The 23413-nt window shown below is 38.6% G+C and overlaps 1 pseudogene; it reads left to right on the forward strand.

The window, feature by feature from the left end:
• Positions 1-23042: 23042 nt before the first annotated feature.
• The window catches only part of LOC104850248, a 9822-nt pseudogene continuing 9451 nt past the window's right edge, over positions 23043-23413 (forward strand).

Below are 23413 nucleotides of genomic sequence, written 5' to 3' on the forward strand. Positions count from 1 at the left end.
GGGAAAAGGAGTGCAAATAAATGATCTGAAAGCAAGGAGAAGACCTGTAGAGTTGAAGTATGTACAGGGCTGCCAGATGGGCTGGCAGTCAGGAAGTTAGGGTTCATCGGCCATGTTCTAAGGCAGAGTAGCAAGAGCAATCCAGGAGCTATCTCCACAGTGTCTCCAAACAGTCTGTGCCCAATATCTACATCTGTTTTACTCGTCCATATTTACTTATCTTCCTTTGCCCTGTATGGACCAATCACCGGACTCGCTTTTCCTTGCAGGTGATTGGAGGGAGGGATGGGATGGGATCAAGATGCTTATTTCCCCCAAAGACATCATAGCAGTAGCATAGTCCAGGGCTGGCTGATGCTTCTGCTGAACAGTCAGTGGTGACACTTTCTCTGTAGGGGTTTTGGTAGCTCTCTTCCCATTTCCTTTGGTCTAGGGGTAGCAACCTTGGGCTAATGCATAATCCCTTGAGATTTAATTATACTACGCCTGCACATTTGTAAATTGTCATTTTAAAAACTCAAATTACATTGGTTTGGGCACATAGCCTTCTCCTGTTGTGACCCATCCTGACACATACATAGTCTAGGTTATCAGTTTCTCACCAGCTCCACAGACTCTAACCTTGTCCAGGTTGCTGTCATCTCCTGCAAGTTTACTGCAGTGACCTCCTCATCCCCTCCCCTTTCCACTCCTGTGTTCCTATGGCCGGTCTACTCCATACGCATCAGCTAAAACAGTCTTTATCAGACAAAGTAAATTTCAAACCCAAACTGACTCTAGTATTATTGATGTAGGACGGTACTGTATCATACCTCTGTGAATGTAAAATATCTTGTACCTGCTTTATGATATGTAGTAGTGACCGTGCTTTATCAGAGCTGTTTTTAATGATGTTACTTTAGAATGTTCTCTTTCCAGATGATGATTAAGATGCTAATAAAAAAATGGTGCCAGTTACCACAACAGTAACAGAGCTTTGCTGTTTTCTGGGTATTATTCTTTTCTTTGTTTTGTTGTTTTTGTTTTTTTAATGGAGTGTGCTGGATGTCTATAATTTTGTTCAGATGACTGCAGAACCTGGAAAAGCTGCTGCTGCTATTGATGCGTAACATACTGCTATTATTGGTCTTTTTATATAAATATAAATATATATATACATATATATATATATAATGAGAATTTTTGGAAACTTTAACTGTGCTGTCAACTTTGGAAAAAGTTATCCCAGTTTACTGTGCTGAGTTGGCATTGTACAGAAGTTAACAGCCATATTGGTCTAGAGATGTTAATTTTTTTCCATTTGTACAGGGGTAATACACTGTAAATATGTAAGGTCTTATCTACATGGGTTTGATTACAGAAACTAATACAGTATTCTCTAAATGGAAACTTTAACTGTGCTGTCAACTTTGGAAAAAGTTATCCCAGTTTACTGTGCTGAGTTGGCATTGTACAGAAGTTAACAGCCATATTGGTCTAGAGATGTTAATTTTTTTCCATTTGTACAGGGGTAATACACTGTAAATATGTAAGGTCTTATCTACATGGGTTTGATTACAGAAACTAATACAGTATTCTCTAAATAATAAAAAAAGAGAATAAGATAAGACTATAAGAGCAAGAAGCAATTTAAATATGTTCAGGGACCATTTTCATCTTTACAATTAAGGATTATTTTAATTTTACATCATTGCCTTTTCTCTTTTACTTTCCTTTTTAGTTTTATCATTTTAGGATTCCCTATTTTTAATTTTCATACAGAGATTTCTTTAACTGATCATTATAATTAAGCATAGAGTCACAAATTACAAAGTCATATTTTGCTGAATCCTAGAGTTTTAAATTATTCATTCTACTTACTGTTTTTAGATTAGTTTATCCAAAAATTTCCAGTTTATTGTTGTTGTTTTTTATTTTGTACAAATAAGGCAGAGTTAGAAAAGAAAGGACATATGGAGATACCTCAAAGTACTGGGACTAGAGGTTCCATTTGACCCAGCCATCCCTCTGCTGGGTATCTTTCCAAAAGAATTAAAAGAATCATACCACAGTGATATATGCACACCCATGTTTATAACGGCACAGTTTGTAATAGCTAAAACTTGGAAACAGCCCATTTGCCCATCTGTTGGAAACTGGATAAAGAAGATGTGGTTTTTCTATAAAATGGAATACTACTCAACCATAAAGAATGAGAAATTAGAGTCATTCATAGGAAAATGGGTACATATTGAGGATATACTCTTAAGTGTACACACTTACACACATAATTGTATACTTACTTACACACATGTGTAAATACTGAATAGTTTCTCTGGTGTGAAAAACTATAATAGTACACAAAATCCTAATGAGATAATTAATAATGTGAAATAGGAAGAAAAGGGCTAAAGATGTAGGGAAAGTGGGAAGGGTAGGGGAAAGGTAATAAGGGAAAAGAAAAAAATATGAGAAAGTGAAAAAATGGAAATAAAGTGTTTGTAAATGGGGAAGGGAGGAGGTGGTGAAGGGAGGGCATGGACAAGGGGAAAAAATGAGAGTCAAGATCTCTCATGTAAAGGTACAGGATCCCAATAATGAATGTAACTGTATTGTATACCTAGATTGTACCAATAAACTCAATAAAAAGAAAAAAAAGTCTTTTTTTTACAATGTAAATCAGCTCCTGCCTAAAACTGCCCAGAACTTTTGTAAAGTTCAAATTTTCTTACTCTGACTTTGGAAGCTCTTTATGAAATAGCCCCTTCTTTCCATTCTGATCTCTGTCCACCTCAAGACTGTCCCAATTACCCTGATCTTTCCTGACACTACAATACTCCAGTGATTTTTCCTCCCTGAATGTCCAACTGCTGGTTGTGTTGTCCAAGTATCAGAGAGGTCGCCTGTAACCACCAGTCACTTTCCAAGACATCAGCTACATAGCTTCCTACATCCTTTCATCTGTCTGGCTATCCATCCTCCATCCTCCACCAATCCATCCTTTCACTAGGATGCAAGCTCTACTGCAACAAGGAACTTGTCCCGCTGGTCTTGTCCCATTATATCACATGGTACCTGACAGAAGAAGCATTCAATAAATACTTAACAGCTGAATTAATGAACAAATCAGAGGGTCCAGTCTTAAAAGGAACAGAATGAACTAAGTTTCTAAGATAGAGATCCAAGCAGGAAAATTAGAACAATTAGGATACTAGAACTTTGTTGCTAGATAAAGATAAAACCTTCCCTTTCTTTCTTTCTTTCTTTCTTTCTTTCTTTCTTTCTTTCTTTCTTTCTTTTTCTTTATCTCCTCCTTCTTCTCTTACTTCCTCTTCCTCCATCTTCCTCCTTTTCTTCCTCCTTCTTGTTGGACCCGGATTATGTGGTAATAGCCAAAACAGAAATTCTAGTTATGCTAATGTGAGGGGTCCTTTGTGTGTGTGTGTGTGTGTGTGTGTGCCTATTTTGTGTCCTTCTTTGGAAATCTAATAAAGCTAATTAAATTCTATCTCAGAGAAACTATTTTCAGTGCATAAAATAAAATGTCTAAAATTACAAAGAAATCCAATTATACCGAAAAGCAGTTATAAAAATATTATAAAATTATGACTATATATGTATGCATGTTTTATTAATAGGCTAGCATTAAAATTTGGCACCAGAATGTTGAAGTATTGGTGACTGTAAGTGATATTTTGAGATATCTCTAGTAATAATGGTGATATGAAAACATATATAATTTCTGTAGGTCCCAAGTTTACTGATTCTATTTTGCTTTGTTCACAGTTTGAGGAAATACTAAATTTAGTGGAAAGAGTTTTTCTCCCCTAACTTCCCAGATGTTCTGAATTCTCTCTGTTCACCTCTTGAGGGTTTATTTCAAGTCCTGATGGGGCTGATCTGGAGGTGGAGGTCAGCAGGACAGAAGAGGGACAGAGGAGGCCAGCAGAGGCTGGAGCAAGGGAGGGAAATAACGGATGGTGCACTGCTGCAAAAACACATCTTTATGGGAACCTGTCCATGACCTCAGTTTGACCAGAGATTGGTGACCCTCAAAAGAGCTGAAGACCTAAACCACTTTTCTTGAACCAGATCCAAACCATCATCCCTTAAAGACTGAATTTCTCTGCTAGAAATCATGAAAGATAATACTATCTAGTGGGATATTTGGGACTTCCTGCTTCCCAATAGCCAAAGAAAAGCATAAGGAGGAATCTCCACACACTATCTCTGTGTTCTTCCCAGGTCATTTTTATTCCCAAACACATTAAGATGGGGAAATGAAATCCTGGGGTTCTGCAGGATATTTCCTCACTATCTACTATAAAAAAGAAGCTGTCTTGAAGTGTTAGGGTAAGACACAGAAATTTGACCATAACATACAGAATGCATAAGCACTTACAGATGGGTTCCTTGGGCTCATTCATCACACTTATGATCTATAGACTTTCCTTAAAGTAGTTTCTTCTTTAAGTGCATTGGTATGGGATGTATAAAATACATCTGCAATCCATCAGTGTTGGGGATGCTCCCACTTGCTCTGGTTAGGAGGAAAGTTCACTTGAACTTACTGCTTGCTTCCACTATAAGGAAACAGACCAAGGGCAAGATGAACTCTCCCAATACAGACAAGTGGCTTATTACTTGCTTGGATGTCCTGCTCTTCATCGACCAGTGAGGTTCAATACAATGCAAATCCCTATTATGAGAGAACTCTGAAATTAATATAGGTCCCCTCTCAGGTATTTTGTGGAACTTACACTTTGGTTTACATAGCCTGAGGAAACGGAAGCTATTATAAAGCCTGTGACAAGTGTGGCCCACGGTAAGATTAGCTCTGGTCAAAAAATAGAGGAATTTAAATCTGGATACTGGGTAGTTCAAGGGGCTGTACAACCATGATGTGTATTGAGCCAAAGAGTTCTTCGAGGGTACCAAGCTTGGGAATCCTGTATGTTTTTCTCCTCGTGTGTTGGCATCAGCTTGTTTGATAGTAGATTTTTCCAAAGGCAACTAGTCCTAGTGCTTTGTGACAGGTCTTGGCTTTGTGGCAAGTTTTCAAGTGGGGTTGAATGGCTTTGCGTTGTTGAAATAATTCACTACAATGTAGCTTGACATGTGACATCTTATTTTATTAAGTGGAGAAATTGGAATGGAAATCAGGAGCATGAAGCTCTTTGCTAAAATAAATCAGCAATAATTCCCTATAGGTTTAGAGTAGAAATGAGGTTTTGTCTTGCAAGTCCGCCCTTATGACATCTGACAATCAAATTAAAACCAGGTGTAACCTGTATCACCACAGCTTGTCCCTTCCAACCACTTCCTGATTTTTGCAGCTACTATATGCGATTCTGATAAGTAGCACATGCTCTCCTGGTAGAGACTTGCCAAAATATTTAATAGAAATTACAAAAACATGTAAAAGGGGCAAGCCGTCCCCCTACCCTTTGGTTTGGATTTAGTATGGCATGCTGGGAGCTTTTTGCTCATGGGAAAGATTATTTATCATCCTGTCTACTCTAGTCCAGCTGATTGTTATGTGGACCCGATGGCCTCCCAGGCAATAGATATAAGAGAGTATCAGATTGGAACATATTAGAAGTAACTAGGGATTAGTCTCCTTGACAGGAAGCAGTGACTGAACCTGTCACTAAGGTTGTGGCCTGGACTCTTCATGGCCAACACTCTTTCCTGCTTCCACTCCTGGGTCAAATGCTTATTACCCTTTAAGCCTAAACTTTTGCAAGTAATCAGCAGTTGAATCTTCCCTGGGCTCAATTTGCTTATCCATTTTCTAACCAAATTTCCACTGAAATCAACAACTAGGCCTATTGATTTAATTTAAACTAATTTAATTTTAATGGATGACTAGCAGTGGCTTTCACTGGAGGTTTAAATTAAGAAAGTCCCAGTGAAGTAAACTAATGGATTTGATATTTCATAAATATTTTCCTTTAAAATGCTAAGTCTAGCTGTGTCCATAAATGAAATGAATGTCTTGAACTCCTAGAAAGCATAAGAGTCGAGCAAATGATTTGTCAGAAACAAAAGAGTCCTGCCTATCAACTCTATGAATGCTCTCCGTCGCCTAAAATCCCATTCTCTCTGAGGAAAAGTGATTGGTTTAAGAATAACTTCCCACAGGCCACTGTGTTGAGCATTTGTCCACCATGGGAGGCTAATGAGGGTGAGGGCACTTTGTTAAGGGAGCTGAATTCCAAAAGCATAAATTTCATTCCTTTCTGATTGCTCAATCATTCCACTCAGCATGTGTAAGTCCAGGTTTTGATGCTATTTCAAGAAAAAATGATGAGATACTGACTTGGTCTGAAAATTTTAACTTATGCAGTTCTGACTTCCAGAGACATAGGAATAATTCCAAGACTGGACTTTCTTGTGGAAGCCTTTGGGAAATGTGGTGGTCAGAACCGACCAACACCAGTCCAGGTTTTAAATTCTGCATGGTTCCCTTCACTTCCATTCTGAGTTCTAATGTCTTTTCATCCTGCCCAGAAGCTGCAGCCATTTTTTTCCATGCTTGACCCAGCCATTTATCCCACTTTCTTTTGGCAGAAGAATAGAAAACAACATTTGCGGCTTCCCTAAATTAATTATACTTTTCTCAAGCTAAAGAACTGTGACAGAGCCACAAAACAGCAACTGAAAACTAATTCCTTAAAAGAATATGAAAAAAGGAAGTTGTATAAGATAGGGTAATTAATCTTGCAATAAAAATAATTGTTTACAGTTAAAATTAATGTAACATGCATTCCTCAGCAGATAATAAATTATGGACTTTCTCATTAGCATTTGAATTGATTTCCGCTAATTTCTGAGGAGCACATGAGCATGTGACTAGATTAAGTTTAATTGGACTACAGCTGGTGCTGATTGTACCCACACGGGGCGGGGGCTTTGTTGACTGATTGGCTGTCTGCACTTTTTGTTTCCATTGTCTTTCTTTTTCTCCACTATTTTTTCCCTACAGGTGAAAGACTGAAAATACTAGAGTCTTAAAATAGAATTAACCACAGAAAGGACTGTGCTTTTGAAAAATAGTAGCTTAGGAGTTCCCACCAAGAATGATTTTGGGCCCAGGATCTAGCTCAGTGGTTCTGCCACCATCTTTGCAAGCTCAAGGATCCGAGTTTGATCCCTGGTAAACACAAACACACACAAACAGACACACACACACAAGAATGATTCTGATATATGACTATCACATAATATATTTGTTATTACTGTTTCTCATTATTATATAATTATTATTTTGTCAACAACTAACTTATTGAGCATTGCCCACGTGCCACTATTATATTCAGTACTTTCCATGTCATTTAATCTTCATGACAGCCTTGCTTCATGTTGTTATTCTTCCCATTTTCTGGGCAAGTAAACTAAGGCTCAAAAGGGTAAAATACCTTGTCAAAGGAAATGCAGGTGAATATGGTACAGTTGAAATTAAAAATTTTTTATATTTTAGAGATCATACTTTTAGCCATTTATTAGTTTGATTATTGCAAGAACCAAGCAGTCTAAATGCCCCATTTGAAGGAGAGTTAGAAACAAGTAGCCTGTGCTCCTAGCTAAGCATTTGGGTAGGTCGGGTAGCATCTACAGCGGGAGGAAAACAGCTAAGCAGGGGTTAATTTACAGCTGATGAAGAGCTATATGGTCACCATAGAGACAGGCAGAGTTTCTAATAGGTCCAAAATTAGAAAGAAAAAAGCGTGAGTCCAATTAATTTTGAGTTTGTGGGAAGCAACCAATATTTCAGAAAAGGCAAGGGGAAGAATCAGTAAAATTTCAGTCTAATTCTACATTAGAACTGAGAAATTAAGAACAAAAGAATAACCATCATTTTTAGTTCCACAGTGGGATGTTTTCTTTTTGAATAAATTTCTCACTTAAAGAAAGTACAACTATTTAGAGCAATTTGAAGAAAATAAACCTCCTCCAGAGGATTCTAGGGGACCTCAGTGGTGTGAAGTGCTGTGCCTTTCTCATTCCAGTGGAGACTTCTTAGCTTATTGCTGTCTCCAACAGCAATGGCCTACACCTTGCCCTTTGTGGCTATGCAGGAAGGAAAAGAAGCAGCTATAGAATGGGGCTTCTTTAAGCAGAAGATGAAATCATCTCAAGTGAATTTAATGGCTTCTTTTTCTGGGTTGCCATTGGCACCTGTGTTGATTTCACTGCGCCTGGTCCAGTAGTTGGCTATTTACATAACAGTTCCCCATGGACCACATGCTTCTGGAGGATGGAACCCACGTTAAATAGAAGAAATGCATGAAAGCATAAGCTACAATTGTAAATAAAATTTCCTACTGGTAAATAACCTTGGGTCTGGAAAGTTTTCCACTCAGTCTTACTTGCCATATGTGTCTTAAAGTTGTACCTTATTCATAAATTCGAATGTTCAGCTCAGCAACCAATACCAGCGTAGACAAAAAAAATGTGTGTGAGGTTAGATTCATGCTATCTTTAAATTTAAAAATTTTTGATGAATGTAAAAACTGCCAGGGTATTAAAATAAGATCTGTATTTTTTTAAAAAAAGATCTATAGACACTTTAGGTCGTTTCCCCTGCCTGTTTAAATATTAACCATAGGAAGGGCACAAATATCATGACAGTTGGCTGATACGCTAATGTGTTAGTTAAACAAATGTGCCTGGTACAAATGCTAAGTAACTAACCTGCTTGGAGCCTACTCTTTTTTTTTTTTGGTACTGCGGGCCGAACTTGGGACCTTGAGCCTACTTTGATCTTTTAGCTTTTTGTACTTTTTACTAAATTCCTAAATGACTCTCCGTTTGTCCCCCATTTTCCTCTTGCTTGGAGCTATTAAAAATCTGTAATCCATATCCTTTGTTTCAGTTTTATCATAAGCTGAAATACAGCCCCACTTAAAATTTCCCAGTAAACAAAGTGCCACGTTGTTGCAGGCCTGCATTCTCACCTCATTACTGCCCGAGCAGTGTGATGTCACACTCCACCCGATACCAGTCTGCCCATAAATGACACAGCCTGTTCCCCTCTCGCTTCCTGGCTCCAGTGCCGGGAAGGAGCTTAGTATGAAATTCATGCTGTGATGACAGATTTAAAAGTTGCTACAAACTCTAACAGACAGCAACTGCAGTTTGTAGACATACACAACATGTCCCACGCTCTTGTATTCGTAAGTGATGACATTCTTCGTTTAAAGAATTACATTTATATAGCTCATTACTGTTGCCTGTCTATGAAAGGAGGGTGGCAGAGAGAGGGGGAAAGAAGCCTAAATTGGTTATGGAGACATTTACCAGAAGAATTTTCCAAATGTTAATGAGCAGCTTAAGGGCTGCACACGTGTTGTAATGTAATTGGGTTTGATGCCTTCTGGGGACTTTGAAGCTTTTCCTGCTCTTTCCCATTGTATTTTTTGGGGGTAGAATGAGCCCCTTAGATTTCTAACACTTTGACTCTGAAGATCCACATGGTGCTAAATTGTAAATCTGCAGACAGCCAACAAACCGCAGGCCGAGCTCCAGCCACTCTTGTTTGGTTTGGCTTTTCAAGCAATTAAATGAATGGCAGTCTCTAACCATCTCTGGGGAGATGCAGTGTGCTATGGAGAGAATTTACTGAAACGGGGCAAGGAGGTGTTCCTTTCTTGTTTCTGGGGATTTTCCTGGGAAAAATTGAACAACTGCATCTAAATGTGTCTCAAGAATCTTGCCAACCTGTTTGTATCTCTTAGCACCTGTCATCTTTGTAGTCTATTGGAGCTCCCTAAAGGGAAAGCCTTGCTTTTCTTCCATGTGAAGCAATTGCAACTCAGAATGAGTATATACGGTAGTTAAATGTTTTAGTAGATTCTCTCTGGTTCTTTTCAGGGTCTTGGAAAGTGTTTATATTCATTCATCAGAGAAGGAGCAAGATGCCCCCTGAGCTTGATCCAAGTAGGCAGGTGTCCATGGAACGGACTATCTCCTGATAGTGCCGGCGCTGGGGAAAACATTCTGGGGATCAGTGGGGTGTCAGGCTAGGCATCCACACATCAGGTTCCTGCCCTCTTCGAAATAGTGAGTTAGGCCCCTTGGAGCTTACCTTTCATGTTACTTGGTGTAGGTGAAGTTAGTTGTGACCACTGTCAGAATTCAAGAGACAATTGTATTGAACAGTGGAAGGTCTTTGATTTAATGGGCTGAAAATGACTCCTGTAAGGGAGTACTGGCTGGTAGAGTGGTCTGAAACTTCCCCAAAAGGTTCAGCAGAGTTTCTTGAGGTTGTACTTGCTTGGGATTTAGAGCAAATTTGGCAATAAGAATAGCCATAGAATAAGACAATGATACCTTCATCCCTGGCTATTTCTTTGAAGGCTCAGGCTTTCAATTTTCACCTTATGAAGTTGTAAGTCACTGTCTTAGAATTCCAGCTGAGGCAAAGGCTTATAAAACTGGGTTGACTATTCATTAACCTTTTAACTTTATGCTTAGTTTTCTATTCTAATGGTTTGTGGTTGCACTGAAAAAATATTCTTTTGGTTTGGTCTTTGCAACTGTTTTATAGCCATGAGAGTGGAAGGCAGTGTCAAATTAAAAGGATACTATTAAAATGTGGATATTTAGTCTCTGTATTTGGACTTCAACTGGCTAATACTAGAAATAAAAGAAGCAAGTATTCTGAGGAAACTCCACATTTGCATTCTTTTATAAAGGTTAGTAGAATATTCTAAAGCTAAATAAATCTGAAAATTCAGCATAACTCAACTACCAATGCCAAATATGAGGTATCAAGGTAATCTTTCCTCCCAGTATGACCAGTTGTGCATTAAGCACTGTCTTTGGTATCAGGAAGCAGTAAAGAAGAGATCTTCTGATCCTAAGGAGGGAGTAAAGACACCATTATGCTCTGGCAACCTCAAAGGAGAGCTCAATTCTAGCTGGGATGATCACAGCAACTCATCATAGAGCCTCTGTTGGATGCTTTCATACATGCTATTTCATTTAATTCCTCGGGCATCCCTGACATGGTGATGTCCTCTTCCCTCCTTGGACAACAATTCTTCTTTTCTGCCAATCTGTTATTTAATATCCAGTTCAGTTCCCATTTTCTCCACTGAGATGTCTTATGCCTCTGCCTATCCTTACTCTCCTTTTCTTTTTTTTTTTCTTTGACTCTCCCTTTTTTGATAGGATTTTGCCTCTTAGTTGTATTTTCTATTGTGAAATTAGTCAATTATTTCCCTGAGTGAGTCTCCTCACTTTTCAGGGACAAATTCTTTGTAGATCATGACTTTTTGTTTTTTATTGATGCTGCATATACTCCTGTCCAGCACTCCATTATGTATAACAGTCACTGACCAAAATGAAAGGGGTCTCCAGGCATTTGTTTCTCCTCCAATGAAAGTTCAGTTGTGAAAGTTGCAAACATGAGACTGTTACTAAGTTTTTTTTTATGGTACTTCAAAGTAGAATACAAAGGATAAGATAGCTGTAATTTTTTTTAATACTCTCCAGAGATTAAAACAAAAGATTTATCTTACACAGCTGTTTTTGTTAGAGGGAACAGTTCTTTTGACTCACACTGTTCAAATTATTTCATTATTGCTTACTGTTAATTTTATTGATTTAAAACAAAAAATTAAAATTGCTGCTGGCTTTCATAAGTTCATTATTTTATGACTCATTAAGAAGACTATTTTGTTGCATAATTTACAGGGAGTTGAACAGGCATTATGCAGGCAGAAGAAATGCGGGTAGTTTAAAGCCAAATCTACCTTCCTGACCAGGGATCTACATGAATAATATGTGACAGGAAAGGCTCCAGGGACCAAACACTGGCTCACTGAGTAGATTATCATCAACGAATGGTGTGGGCATGTGTGTAGGTCATCTTGCAGGATGTGGCATTATTATTATTTTTTTTCAGCTTTAATTGAGTTTATTGGTACATTTTAGGGATACAGTACAGTTAACATTCATTGTTGGGATCTTGTACCTCTACGTGACAAGTCTTGATTCTCATTTTTCCCCTTCTCCCTGCCCTCCCTTCACCCCCTCCTCCCCTCCCCATCTACAAACACTTTATTTTCATCGTTTCATTATCTCACATTTTTTTCTTTTCCCTTATTACCCTTCCCCTATCCATCCCACCTTCCCTACACCTCTAGCTCCTTACTTCCCATTTCTAAATGTCAGTAATCTTATTAGGATCTTATGTTATATTGCAGATTATTCACACCAGGGAAACGCTTCAGTATTTACACGTGTGACTTATTTATTTCACTTAGGAGTATATCTTCAATATGTATCCATTTTCCTATGAATGAATCTATTTTCTCGTTCTTTATGGCTGAGAGGATGTGGCATTATTATTACACTATCTTTCATGAACTTTGAGGTCCCTAAATGGCATTTCTAGGAAAGGAAAGGGAAACTTCCAGAATGTCTTATCTGTCAGCGAGAGCAAATCCCAAGTGTGGTCATTCTCATAATATTTTCAACCAAGCATTACCTGGATTTCTCCTCACAGTTTGAAGCTGTGATACCTGTATCTATATTCTGCAGAAGCTTATACAGTTGTTTTCTGGCTCAATTAGATTTCAGTTGGAATTGTTTTATTTCAGGTAGTGAGTATGGAATACACAAAGTATCACCTGCTGATTGGTACAGATAGGATTTTGAAAAGACTAATATTTGCTCTTCAAAATTTTGATAAATACAGATAACTTTAAGCATCCTTAAAGTTTTTCTAGTTGCGAAAGGATCGTAGTTATGTAATTGTCTAAATAGTCAAAAGTTCTAATCTGACTGCTAATGAAATTTTATTGTTGACAAAATGAGCAGTCCATCTCTCTCTCTCTTTTTTTTTTGGTACGGGGACCGAACTCGGGATCTTGCACTTGTGAGGCAGGCAGCAGAACTACTGAGCTAAATATCCAGCCCTGAGTAGTCCATCTTAATAGTAAACTTGCATGTCATCAAAGTCAGACACATAAAGAAAAAGACTGATAATAATACCCTGAAGAAAATAATGCAAAAAAACTCCATAAACAAAGGTAAAATAGAATGTCAAACTGGAAAAACATATTTACAAAATATTGAGGGGATTATATCTCTAATATATAAAGAACTCCTATAAATTAACAGAAAATGTGAACAAGGCAATTGAAAAATACAAATGTCCAAAAAATACATAATATTATGAATAATCAAAGAATTACACATTTAAATAGCAGTAGATATTTTCGTCTATAAAATGAACAAATACTGCAAATTGTTAATGACAGGAAAACTTGGAAAGAACTTTCTTATATATTATATAAGTTATAGTTATATAGTTATAGAAATCAGTTGAAGATATTTTAGCAATCTGGTAATGAGACTTAAAAATATGTATAATCCTTAGCTCAGAAATTTCACTTATGGAAATTTACTTGAAGGGAACACTTAGATAAACACATAAAAATATTTGCATGAATGAGGGAATGAGGATACTTATCACAACATTGTTTATAAAAGAAACTACAATCAGTCTAAATGATTACCAGTAGTGATTGGTTCAGTAACCACAGGGATAACCCCACAGGGTACCCAAAGCCATTAAAAACGATGATGAGAGCCAGGTGGTACATACCTATAATACCAGTACTCTGGGAGGTTGAGGCAGGAGGATTGCAAGTTCAAGCTCAGTCTGGCCAATTTATCAAATTAGTGAGACCCTGTCTCAAAATAATAAATAAAAATTAGGGCTGGGGTTGTTGCTCAGTGTGAAGACTCTGGGCTCTATCCGCGCCCCCCCCCCCGTCGATGTATATGTAGGAAAGGTAAAAACAGAAAAGTTTAAAGGATTTAAATAAAAATGATAATAGTTGTTAGCTTTGATTATTGGTAAATTATTTATAGTAAAGCAGAAAAAATCTATTTTAATTTTCGAGAAAACATAATGAAATGTGTTTCTGTTGATATCCACAGATACTATACGAGGCTGTTTTAAAACATGGCATTCTGACAGCTGCTCTGAAAGTCAACCCAAAGACCTACCGACAGCCAGGCAGGCACTAGCATGCGGACGTCTTTGCATGGAAGCAGGAGGGCCACTCAGTAAGACGTGCAAGGATTTAGGTGTAGGAATTTTCAATTAAAAATTATTTTAATTCCAAAACAATACCATCACCTGAGAATGAGAATAGAAGTCACTAGAAACAAACAAGGGATGAAGAATGTGTGTAAACCAACCAGGAGTGATGCCTTCCCCGGAAAATGCGCATTTCTGAAGCATTTAACACACCAACAGAGTTTTATAGACATTTCCCACCAACAGGCCAGCTCCTTCCAACTGGGAAATCGAACTCACTCATTACTCACTCAGTCACTTGAGGAACAGACGGGGAACGTGTGCTATGTGGCAGGTACGGAGCACCAGGAACACGAAGCTCCTGTGTGCAAACCTGGCCCATGAGAAGCCTGGCAGGAGGTGGGGGTGGGGAGCAGATTGGGCAAAATCAGTGCAAAGTTTGCTACATCTTGGTGAAAGCTGAGAGTGGAGTTCAGGGTGGTGTTTGAACCGTCCTCACCGGATTGGTAGGGATAAAGGAAACCTTCCTTAAAAGTGCATCCAAAGGGAGACCAGAGAGGTGGGCGGAGCTTAGGAGCCAGGACAAGTTCCGGGTGGAGAGAGCATTTCCGGAAAGAGCCAGAGCCGGAAGTGAGGAAGAGAAGGTAGGAGCCCGCTCGGGTGAGCTGGGGGCCGGCTTTCCACCCTTACCTTACATCAGCATCTCTGGGAGAGATTAAATAATCGAACCGTAAGTAAACAAATAAAAAAACAAAGCCATGGCTTCACCCTCAGTCTAATTAAACGGCAGGGGTGGGGTGAGGGGTGGCCCTTAAACATGGAAGTAGGGGGTGCTGCAGTTGTAGTAATAGGACGCTTTTCTTGTTACCTGCTTGAATTCCTTAAATATAGCTCCTCCCTTTATCTGGGAGGCTCCTGGGGCGTGCAACGTGTAGCTAGGACTGAGAAACACCCCAGAACTGAGGAACTTAGAAAACTGGCTGAGGAATTGGGATTTGCCTTAGGGGATGGGAGCACCTTGTTGAATAAATGCATATGCCGCAGGCCACATTAATAATAATGTCTTAAGAGGCTTTGGCACATTCGCCAAAGCTCTGGGATTTTTATGGCGACCACCTGGGTATATACAGTAAGTTTTGTGCAAAGGGGAGTGGCATAAGGAAACACAAAACTGGAAATTCAATAAGGATGAGTTGTAAATCTGTTCTTCAGTACCCTCAGAAGATGCATTCCTGGATGAGTGTATGTAAGTGGAAAACTTGTAAAGCAAATTGCAAAGGCACTTGGGAGATTAAAAGAATCAGTGAAGTAAAACTTACTGAAATGTTAACAATAACAACGTATTTGTTTTACATTGTTTGGATCTTCATATATAATATTGATCTTTTAAAAGATGGTACTCATGGGGAACACTTGTGTATTTATGTAAACTACAAAATGCATTTACTTCAGCAGAAGAGAGCACGTTGAAGCTGTTTGGAACACACATAGACTCGTTTTCAGATTTAAGCTGGAAGTTTATTAAGGATATGACTTCAGGCAATGATTTAATCTCCTAAAAATTGTTTCTTTATAGATAAAATAACACACCTCTTACAAATTTGTAGTAAAGTTTTGTAGATAGGTAAATCAAGTGAGGGATCTCCTATAATGCATGGAGTATAGTAGGTGCTCAATTAATGATAACTATTATTAATTTGTTTCCAAAAGAGTTTTAGAAGATGGACACAGGAGTACATGCCTGTAATCCCAGCACTTGGGAGGCTGAGGCAGGAGGATTACCATGAATTTGAGGCCAGCCTGGGCTACAGAATGAGTTTAAAGCCAGACCCTGAATCAAAAACCCAAAACAGTTTTAGAAGCCTTAAAAAATGCTTTTTGGCCCTAGTTACAGTGGCACATGCTTGTAATCTCAGCACTCTGGGAGGCTGAGGCAGGAAAGTTGTAAGTTTGAGTCCAGCCTAGGCACCTTAGAGATTTAGCAAGTCTCTGTCTCAAAATAAAAACATAAAAGAGCAGGGGATGTATCACAGTGTAAAGGTTCTGAGTTTAATCCCCAGTACTGAAAAAAAAAAAAGATTTTTGAAATTGGAATTTCTCCAACAATTCTTTCATAAGGCAGATCTTATGGGTAAAAATGGTGGTGGTTGTTATGTTCTTTATTGACATAATAACATCATGGTATCTAACCAGGGCCAGGAAGAATACATCACCATTGCCCATGAGATGAAAATGGTTTTAAAATCTCCAGACTTCAGTAAACCCATTATACAACTCCACGTGGTTAATTGGGAACGCATTTAATGGCTCACTCTTCCTTGTGAGCCCCCTGGGAAGGGCAGAATTCCCATGCTCTGGGTTAGGTGAAGCTTGGGAGTCTTTCTGATGCTTTTCTATGGTTAGAATGGATGACTGGCAACACCTGCTTTGACAGATTTCCAAGCCAAAATGATTTCTGCTGTGTGGTATGTCATAGTACCCTGGAGACGTAACAACATTTTTCATGGTCTGGAACTGACCCTAAGCTGTTGGAGGAAGATGGTTCTTGCTGGTCTTGCTGCTAAGACTCCTGCTACCCACTCCCATGTGGTGGGGTGATCGTAGGCGCCTCCAGATTTCCCAACAAGTGCCAAACCTTCTACCTGTCTATGCCCTTTCCATACTTAATCTCCCTGATCAGAAATCAGCTCTGAGGATCCCTTAGATGGAATAATTTCAAACTCCATAATCTGATTTAACACTCACCAACAGTTTTCCATTACATTTAAGGGTAAAATCTTGGTCTTTTTATATAGGGTGACCAGATACCTCAGTGTGCCTGAGGTAGTCCCCAGTTTGTCCCTTTCGTCCCAGTGTCCTGTGTATTTAATAAAGCATTGTCTTTCACTCTCAGATCCATTCTGGTTTAGACACATGTAATGTGATCATTGAAACCGTTGGCCTTGTATGACCTGGCTCTGCCAGCTTCTCCAGTTCATCCCCCATATGCCCTTCGATCACCTGAGCCAGCCTGTTTACCTTGCTCTCAGCTTTCCAGCCTCGTTGCTGCCTCAAGGCATTTGTTCTGCTGGGTAGTTTAGTGCCCAGATCTTCAAAGGCATGAGTTGCTACTTCTTGTCCTCCTTGACTCACATGTCACCTCCTCAAAGACATCTTAATATTCACCCGAAACCAAAATAGCATTCACCCCTGAATACACTGTTGCTTCACCTAGTTTTATTTCCTTTGTTTTATGCGGTGATCTAAATTATTCTCTCAGTTTATTTGTTTGCTTATTGTCTTATCTCCTTCCCCTAGAATGCAGGTTCCTAAGGCCAAGTTTCTTGTGGGCTACGTTTGCTGTCATTCTCATCTCCAAAAACCAAGTCAGTCACGTGGAAGGGAGTCTGTAAATACTTACTGAATACAGGGATGTTTGTACACGTACACCTTTGGTCAAAAAGTGAGGGGAGAAGAAATGGGCAAAATAAGAGAGTTTATTTATTTATTTATTTTTGCTACCGGGGGTTGAACTCGGGTCCTTGCACTTGCCAGGCAGGCCACGGAACCACTGAGCTAAATCCCCGGCCCGAGAGTGTTTAGACATACATTTCATTTACTCTTGAAAAAATAGCTTTACTGAGGTTTAATTCACTTACCATATAATTCACTCACTTAAAGTATAATTATTTTTAGTATATTCATGGACTCGTGCATCCAACTCTACAGTAAACTTTAGGACATTTTCTTTACTCCAAAAAATAAGCCCAAGTCCCTTAGCCATCACCCGAAGTCATTCATATCCTGGCCTTGGGCATCACCAGTCTAATTTCTGTCTCAATAGATTTGCCTGTTCTAGACATTTCATTTAAATGGACTACTATAATAGATGGTCCTTTGTGTTTGATTTCTTTCACTTAGCATAATGTTTTCAAGTTCCATCCATACTGTAGCATGTCATTCACTTTTCAATTTTCCAGATTCTCTGAGTCAAGATAGATAACCAGAAGATTATGCAGTAGATGGTTATAGTTTATCTCAGAGGATTTCAATCATGGCTGCACATCAAAATCCTCCCTCCCCTCTTCTCAGAAGCTTCAGAAAATCCAGAGTATCCAACTCCACTCTAGCATTTAGGAGGAGCAGCCTGAGTGGAGGATGATTGGTTTAGTTAATTACCTCCAGTGGGTTATTATTTAGTGTTATGCATTTGACTTTTATCTAATATTGCAAGTAAAGGTCATATGAAACTTGCTGCTGAGAGATATTGCCCACTAAGTAGGCTGTTGGGGAATCAGGTGTTAGACATTTGTCATTTAACAAGTACAAGTCCTGGTTGCCTGTAGAGTAATGAAAAGCTAGAAGTGTGACACACTTTGATGCTGCCTTGTTTTTTTTTCCTTTGTGATACAAGGCGGGTTGATCAGCCTCTTTGCATCTTGGTTTCCCTAACTATAAAATGGTCCATCTTCTAGGGTTGTTGGAAGCATCTAAAAATAATAAATGAAAGTACACCAAGAGCTACAAAACGTGTAGAAGTATAACTTATTCTTATTGTTAAAAAAATAGAATCATGAGCTGGGCATGGTGCCATACACCTGTAATCCCAGCACTCGGGACGCTGAGGCAGGAGGATTGCTGTGAGTTCGAGACCAGCCTGGGCTACATAGTGAGTTCCAGGTCAGTCTCAACTACATAGTGAGACCCTGTCTCAAAAAAACAAAAAAGAAAAGAATGGAATCATGCAATTTGGATTTTGAGTGGAATGGAGTAGAAGAAGGAGTGGAAGCCAAAAAGTTCTTCTGGTGGTGCCTCAAATAAGCAACACTCACACTTATTTCGATATCTCTTTTTGCCTTTGTAAGATGTTAGTATTGGCTCAGGGAATAACTAACGATTCTTCTAATGAAAAAAAAAATTGTATGAGCCAGTGATTCTATGACCCTTTGTAGAGACCCCTCTAGGACCTCCAAGAGCTTTCAGCAGATTGCACTTGATATTAACTATCACACACTTGCTATAATTTGGTCCTTAAATGTCTTCAGAGGTGCATTGGACACTTGGTCCCTAGCCCATGGTGCTATTGGGAAATGGTGCAACTTGTAGGAGGTGGCACCTAGCAGAAGGAAGTTAGGTCATTGGATGTGTGTGCTTGAAAGGGATAATAGGACCCTGGCCCCTTCTTCTTTCTGCCTTTTTGCTTCAAGCCACCTCCTCCTCCATGAGCTCCTACCATGATTTACTGCCTCACTACCAGACCAAAACAACAGGGTCAGCTGATTGAAATCTCTAAAACCATGAGCCATAATAAATCTTTGCTCTCTATAAGGTGATTATCTCAGGTATTTTATCATAGCTGTGGAAAGCTCTCTAATACAACACCCATAACTATTTCAATTTAGTTCTAACTTAGTTCCAACTATCTTTTGTGAAATTCAACACTAATAGTCCTCTCATCGCAAAAGTAACCTTATTATCATGAAATTTTTAAATGCACAGAAAAGCAGATAGGATAGTATAATGAACAACTGTATGCTTACCCTACATGACACCTTACCATATTTGCATAGCTCCCTTTTCCTAAGCAATTTTTAAATAAAGTTACTGGCAATATTTCACTCTAAATGTTCTATTTGGAATAATCAGGACATTTTCCTACATCACCACGATAGCATTTTCCAATTCACCAAAATTAACAAAAATTCTCATATCATTGAGTACCCCATCCATATTTAAATTTCCAGTATCTCCCCCAAATGTCTTTTACAGCCACTTTGTCCAAGCCAGACTGTATTATAATGCATGCATTGACAATGTCCCTTAATTAAGAGCCTTCTCAGCTTCTGTATTTTTGATGAACTGGACATGTTGAAGAGACTTGGCTTGTTTTTCTGTATAGCATTCTGTCTAGATTTGTCTTTTTAAAGAATTTGTGCCGTCATTTAACTTGTGCCATTACTGGCCATATTTTGTGTATAGTTCGAGTGCGATCTAAAGCTTGATTGGATGCAGGGTAAACACTTTTGGCAAGGGTGCTTCTTCAAAACTAATACTACATGCTTTGTCTGCACCCCATCAGGAGGCACACATGGTACCAGCGCTGCAGGGGGCACTGCTGCTCCCTGTAATTTTTATTCATCGGTATCAGTTTTAACAGCACCAGGGAACTAACAGAGTAGAAAAAGTAAACATTTTATTTGATTGATTACTAGTAATGAGAATAATATTAATGGACTTTGTGGAGACTGTTAACTATTCTTCCCCAATTGGAGACCAACATCCTTATTATTATGCATTTCATTAAATCATATGCCAGAATCATTTTTGTAATAAATTTTATTTACCTGGACTGGAAGACCATATGTGTGCTTGATCTTCATAGATGTTCTTTGCATACCTTGTTGTCTCTCCAATTGGTGTGATTGTCTGTCTATTCTCTGCAACCTAGACAAACATGAAAAGCGTTCACTCATAGAAACATGCGTGCACACACGCACGCACACACACACACACACATGTGCGTGGATACTATGTCCTTGTGGCATAAATGCCAGTGGTAACAATGAAGACCAGCAGAGCATTATAAATGATATACCAAATAAAACAGTAATATATTTATGACATCCAAATTTCTGTCTTATGTGGTATTTGCTACAAGAGGAATAATATGAATCTAGTTAGGATTTACTAAATTAGTCTATTTAAAAGGGAAAATGAACACAGGCAGGAAATCTTTGTGTCTTTTTGTCCCACTCTTATTATTTACTATAGTTACAAGAAGCCCTTCAGCTATCTTCTAATAGTTTCTTGCACTTGAGAGTATCTTTTCTCCCACTTAAAAAAAAAATTTTTTTTTTGTGTTAGGGATTGAACTCAGGACCTTGCACTGCGAGGCAGGCGCAGTGCCACGGAGCTAAATCGCTGGCCCTTTTCTTCAACTTCTATTGCTCCTTATAATATCTAAGAAAAATCCAGACATTTCTTCTGATTTCCTTCTGTTATACTGTGAGCATTAGGCTTTCCACTGCCATTTAATTCTTATGTTACTTTATTGTTCTGAGTTATTTTCTGATCAGAAAGTTGTTGTACTATTTGTCCATTCAACAATCTTGGTACTTACGTGAAAACTTGCTTACATACATAGCAATTTCTCTCTCCCTTACTCTCCCCCTTTTTCCTTTCTCCCTCTCTCCTTCCTACTTCTTTGTTCTGCTGCTCCATATTCTCACTTCTCACTTTTCCCATCTTTAATTTTCTTGCTACTGAAAAGGCAGAATATATTTTATGGTTTGCTGGTGTTTTATATCCAAGTTCCTTTAGTCTGGATCTTGTTCCTGAGAAACTCGAATTCTATGAAGAAAATGACTCAGAATTCAGTCCTGTGCACTGTGAGGATGAATTTGAGCAATTGGAATACCTGCTGTTTTGATCTCATCTGTCCTTCAGATCCCCTGAACATATTTTATGACTCTTCAGACAATGATATTTTACTCATTGTTATATCGTCTTCAGAAAATGCTAGCAGGATGAGGAAATCTGCAGTCAGCCTTGCGTGCAGAATGTGGCATTTGTGGGCTCCTGTTACTGGGTAATTAAGGGCAGGAGTCCGTCACTTTAAGAAACAAGGAATACATGATTCAAACTACAAATTCATGAAGCTTGCAATTTGATCACATCACCAAGTCTGAGACTTCTTATGAAAGTAAGCCAACTTCCAAATAGACAAACTTCAAACTTTTTGTTTATGCAGCTTTTAGAGAGGTAGAATTAGTTTTCACTCTGTTCTAACACCCTCCCCCTTGCCTCCCCCTTCCCTATCTGGGTGGATGGGTGGATGGTTAACCTGACTCCGCAAATTTACTGCCAATAAAAACTAACAAGAATATCTGTATTGAAATACTTGTCTTATGATATCACTTCTTAAATATAATAAATGAAAGAGATTTGATGCATAGCTTATGCATACTCTTTTGCATAGAGGTGAAAGAGAGATTTACCATTTGCTATAAGATATTTACATCTGTTCATCAAAATATGAGTCCCTTTGTAGTCTTCTAAAGCCATGTCTGTAATATACATTATTATGGTAATTTAAAAATGGAACATAGAGTAGAAAAAGAACATGATAAATGCATATCATCTTACTCTTTATAGCTCTAGTAAATTTCATACCTTAGGCTAGACTGAATACATTTTGAGTTTCTCATGCAACAATCATTTTGGAAATGCGTCAGTCAACAGGCTTCTTTTACTCATTATTATTTAGCCTAAAGATCTGAGGAATCTGTTTTTATTCTGTTATCAATTTATTTCCAAGAAATGCCACTGCCTTTGTCTACTTGAATGAACATTTCCTTTCTTCCCATTTATAATGATTGTAAAGCTAGACCCCTTTCCTCTCTCATTTCATCCAGTATTTCCAAGGGGCTGCACATTTCTTTTTTAGATGGGATGCCTTCGTCTACAAATTAGTATAACAGACATTTCAGAAACAGCAGCTGAGCTGCTGAAAGTTATTTTTCCCCTTCTCAAAGGAAAGGATTGAGAATAGCTTTCAGTTTTCTTTTAATTTCTAAGCATTAAATCTTTTGGTCCAAATCATGGAAAACAACAACAACAACTGGGAAAGCATTTGTTGAATTACACAAAGGGCATGTGGTTTCGACCTCAGCGGGAACACAGGCGACAGCCTAGCTGTCCAGGCGCCATCCTTCCCTGCAAAGGTGAAATGATTTAGAGGCCTAGAGAAACTTAATTTTTCTTGATCACTATGTGCAACCCGGAATTTTAATGGCAGGCATAATTAATTCTTCTGATGTTAATCATCAGGGCTGGGCTCCACAATTATCAGCCTGGTGCAGCTGGGGCATGGTGCAGACATGAAAAATTAGGAAAATGAATCAGTAATAGGGTGGCAGATTTAATCTGCATCATGAAAACAAAGTTAAAAAGAGGAAGATCGAGAGAATTCAGCTGAAGCTTTTGTGCCAATGCACAGTGACAGAACTGAAAAATGTTGCCGATGTCCAAAGTGATTGGTAATTACCAAGCCATTGAATTTTTTATTGTCAATTTATCATTGCGCCAGAGGTTAAATTTAACATCTTCTTCCAAAGCCATCACTCTAAGAAGGCTCACTGTGCACCACGTGGCTCAGAGTCAGGGAAAGGTTAATCAGGTATTCCTTTCGTTTGCATGCGCCTCCAAACCCTCCTTCCTCCTGGCCACCGGGCCACTTCTAAATACCTGCATGGGAGATTTTCTGCTGCTCAGTACCTGCAACTTTTTGATAAATATTAGACTTTCACATACTTTTCTTTCTCCTTTGGTATTTATTTAGAACCCTGGTGCAAGAAAAGAATTATTTCTCAAGTAAAAAAAAAAAAAAAAAAA

The sequence above is a fragment of the Fukomys damarensis genome, unplaced genomic scaffold, assembly GCF_012274545.1.
Source record: "Fukomys damarensis isolate Sample0158 unplaced genomic scaffold, DMR_v1.0_HiC HiC_scaffold_26, whole genome shotgun sequence".
In the NCBI taxonomy this organism is placed as follows: domain Eukaryota; kingdom Metazoa; phylum Chordata; class Mammalia; order Rodentia; family Bathyergidae; genus Fukomys; species Fukomys damarensis.